Consider the following 4,568-nt stretch of genomic DNA (forward strand, 5'->3'; position numbering starts at 1 on the left):
AGAACTTGTGTCACTAAAGTTTCGTCGGAACGAAGTTACGGAAAGTTAATTAACAAACGGAGACGTAACAATACCTTAATTGAACAAAACAACCTTACTCTAAACCAACACCCGGGGTACCAAGATACATTTACTAAACGGTTAAGCAATCTCCGGTCATGTGACCTTTTTGTTCCATACTGTATATGTATTATTGTGTCTATGTAAACAACTTGTACCTGATGATGACATAATCTTGTCGAAACGATGTACATTTATATAACAAAGTTTTCTTCATTACCCATTCAAGTCGTCTCCAAAATTTTCTTTTCTAGAAAGTGGGTTCCTCGTCATCAAATCATGGGTTTTCTACCTTCTATAGTAATATAGAATTATTCCAAATTACTGATTATCTAGTGTTCACTCTGTCATGGTGATAACATGTGTCAAGGGCGTGTAACATTGTCTTGTTCCTCAATCCTTTGTTCTTTTGTTGGATGTCATCTTCTGTCCAAAAATATATTTCAGTATATTTTGAGCCTCGATTAAAACTAGAATATTGTTTGTTGGAAGAACTATGACGCTAACTGAAACTAATAGTTGACCAATGTTGTTAGGAAACAGAGGTCCACTAAACAAAGAAAACAATGTGATGTTTGAAATCCAGGCGCACTTTCTTTGTTCAGTTCTACTTGGCTTTCATCGTGACTAGTTCGACAGAGATTCATTTCGAGAAATGGAAACCTGGGGAGCTGTTCACTGATCCAATAGAGGCGATTGTCAACTTGTCTACGCAGGTACGTATACTGTTTTTATGTTGTGTCTAAATAAAGACTGTTTTCATTGTCATTTAAATGTGTCCAATCTGTATATTTCTCAAGCAATAAAAAATTCAGTCAAGTTAATAACTACAGAACACTCTCTTTATTTCTGGATCGAATCTGCTGTTATTTATAGGTTTGCTTGTCTGATATTTGTCAGGAAATCGTTTTTACCTAAAAATGCCACACCTCTGTAGGATAAGTTTTATAAATGCCAACTTTTCCAATATTAGCTCCTAGAGGCTCAGCAATAAATTTGCAGGCTTACGACGTTAAAATTGGGGGTTTAATACCCACTGTTAGAAGAGCACAAATAGCCCATTATGTAACTTTTTGCTTAACAATAACTAAACCAATATAATAACGTTCCCAAAACTTCACTGGCTGTTTTCACAATTTTTAGAAACTTAGTAAATCAGTCAGCTGCGAATACTTTCGGAATTTTGTGTGATATGACCTACTGGGTGGTTATTCTCCCATTCATTAATTTCTTAGTTTTTTTATGCAAGTTTTACCTATACGTACACCAGAATTATTTTACCTTCAGCTAGTAAATTCATCTAATTACTATCTAACAAATTATCAGAGTAAATACGACAATTAGATTACACCTTAAATAATGACACTTACCTCCTGCATATCAATGTAATGCAGCAACTTTCACGCACCCTTGCTATGAGAGCTCCCAAAACCTTTATGTCTATAAAATAAAGAGAGACCATGTGCCGTGCACCTGGACATCTTTCTCTCCAATCATCTGTGAGTTATTTTGTGTGTTGTAGAAGAAAAAGAACAAATAAACACTAGAAGTCCTGCACAGTGTCAGTTTACACGAATGGTGGACAGTAAACGTTGAATGGTGTTGTTCAGTAATTTAAACCTATATAAATGTTTTTAATTACAGTTAGTATAATCACTTTCTAAACCTGGAATTTTCTAGGGAACTACTGCCTTCATTTGTGTACTTGATAACGTGTACCGTTTCGTTGCATTCTTTTCTTTAGGTTGGATTTGTAGAATTACTTAAAATATAAACCAAACTATGAACAGTTTGGCAAACTTATCTGGTAACTTGCAACGAAACTTGTTTCAGAGGTTGATACTGGTTTTGTATTAAACAGGCTGCAATATTGTAATCTACAGTAATTGACTCACGCTGAGGGCTTTTCTCAGCTTCCTCATAGTTAGCGGATGTCCACAGCTACCATGTGAACTTTCTATGAAGTGGAGTTTTTCTCGGTATTCATCATGTACTAGCATAGAAATTTTCCTAGTATTCATCACGTTATAGCACTGTGGCGACGCCCTGTACAACAACAATTTCTTGATTCTGATTTCAAACAAAAGATGATGGTTTCTAGTTATTGTGATGGTTTATATTTATATATTTCTTAATTGCCTTTGAGAATCACACTTTGCATTCTTTAGACTCTGTGTATTTTATTATCATTTCGACAAGACACATTGACTTTGAGAAGAAGACGGTTTAAACACGTAGTAGTTGATCAGATGATTTGTTTGTTTATTGGATTTCGCGTAAAGCTATATGAAGACTATTCATCTATTCTAGCCATCCCTAATTTTGAAGTGATAGACTAGAGTTACGGCACCGCCGACTCGTGGGTTATTCTTTTCAGACCCAATAATGGGATTTGACCCTCACTTTTATAACGCGCCCATGGAGTAACGGGAAGTTCCACAGTCCGGGACGCTAACCATTGGATCGCGTAAGGCGCTCTGTGGCTTGTGAAGAGTAATGAGGTTTAAAACTAGTAGACGAATTTTACTCACCCCGTGAACACATCTGTGAAATAGTTCGAAGTGTGTAGTGAAAAACACGGACTTAATTCTTTCATCTCCCAATCCAAACCATGCAAAAAACCGATGAGATTATAACTCATACACTTTGTAATTATGGTGGAGAAAATTCTACACAAGGTATTAGAGTTTTCATGAGGTAAAGAAAGAGAAAGAATGTAAAATATTCAAAGGGCCCGGAATGGCCAGGTGGTTAGGGGCGTTTGACTCGCAATCTGAGGGTCGCGGGTTCGAATCCCCGTCACACTAAACATGCTCGCCCTTTCAGCCGTGGGGACATTATAATGTGACGGTCAATCCCACTATTCGTTGGTAAAAGAGTAGCCCAAGAGTTGGCGGTGGGTGGTGATGACTAGCTGCCTTCCCTTTATTTTGAAAAGGGTTTTGTATGTAAAAATATGATTATTTGTGTGTGTGTGTATATATGACTGCTAAGTGGAACTGTATTGTGAACACGGACTAATAGGGCGATCATACATTAGTGAAGCTAGTGAAAATATACGAGTTAATATTACCCCATGAATTGGACATAGCACGAAAAGGGTATGTTAATTAAAAATGTAGACAACGGACAAAATGTAACGTATTGTGAGTAATGCAACAACAATGTAACAAGGATTATTACCTAGGATTCATTAACAGTGCAAACAAAATAACAATTCCAGAGAGGGGGGAAGAAGTCTACGCTGAACCTGACCCTCCCTGGTCCAAAACATGGACCGAATCCCGATGAAGAAGAATAATCAAAGCTGACTTGTATTGAAATGTTTCTATGCCTACAAATGGGTGTTTGCTTTTAAAGTGTGTTACAAATTGCAGTTTTGTTTCATGGTTTTTATTTCGTGCTTTAAAAAAACACAGGTAACATATTTACTTAGGTAATCTTTTTTGTAAACGTATTTTCGACACTGAAAGGTAAACAGTTAGGATATTTTTTTCTTCCAGCTCTCGTCAACGTAGGTCAACAATATTTAAACGTAAGTTTTTTTTTTTTATCACACAATATATTAACGAATAGTTGGAATGACCATCGCATTACAACGCTTCCACAGTTGAAAGGGCGAGCACCTAAAACACCAGACCAAACAATAAACTATAGGAATTATCTATATAAAAATATCTTTATCTTCTCTAGCTTAAGAAATGCGTATCGTATTAGCATTATTTGTGCAAGACAAGTACGAGGAGCTTCACGAGACATAAATACCAACAATATTTGGCATACCGTTGCTCACTTGCCAGTTTATCTTGTTTGTTGCGACATTTCACATTGCCTGACAATGTTTTCTTATCTATTTCAGGAACGATTGTCTCTTTACACACAGACCACGTGAAACATAAATGGGAATGGAATGGTTGCTTTAATGAAAACAAACCCGCCTTACATGTATACACGTATTTCCAGGAATTAATTTAATAATACCAGATTTAATAATGAAAAAAATAAAATAAAATGGACGAAGCTCATATCCATTAAACCGTGATTAATACAAGTCCAATACGAAATACAAGATGGGACGAAGCTCATATCCATTAAACCGTGATTAATACAAGTCCAATACGAAATACAAGATGGGACGAAGCTCATATCCATTAAACCGTGATTAATACAAGTCCAATACGAAATACAAGATGGGACGAAGCTCATATCCATTAAACCGTGATTAATACAAGTCCAATACGAAATACAAGATGGGACGATAAAATGTAATTAACGTTTAATTCTCACGTAATTTACTCAAAACAATTATGTAAACGTTTGAAGATGCCTTTTATGGAAACAAAGTGAGTTTCTCGTTTCAAAAGTAATAGCAATTATAAAACGATAATGTCAATTTCCAGGTTGTGATGTTTTTGATAAATAATCTTATAACACTGAAAAGTAATTGTTATGCGTACATGAATTTTATTTAATAAATTATTTACGTTGTAATCATCAGTCATGTAGGT

The 4,568-nt window shown here is 35.6% G+C and overlaps 1 protein-coding gene across 1 annotated transcript in view; it reads right to left on the minus strand.

Annotated features, from left to right (window-relative positions):
* LOC106478606 overlaps positions 1-1,475 on the minus strand; it is a 36,736-nt gene extending 35,261 nt beyond the window's left edge. The window contains exon 1 of the mRNA XM_022382223.1: positions 1,431-1,475. The gene's annotated coding sequence lies outside the window, so the exon portion shown is untranslated. The remainder of the gene's footprint in view (positions 1-1,430) is intronic.
* Between the last annotated feature and the right edge of the window lie 3,093 nt (positions 1,476-4,568).

Source organism: Limulus polyphemus, unplaced genomic scaffold (genome assembly GCF_000517525.1).
Source record: "Limulus polyphemus unplaced genomic scaffold, Limulus_polyphemus-2.1.2 Scaffold231, whole genome shotgun sequence".
NCBI classification, from domain to species: Eukaryota; Metazoa; Arthropoda; class Merostomata; order Xiphosura; family Limulidae; genus Limulus; species Limulus polyphemus.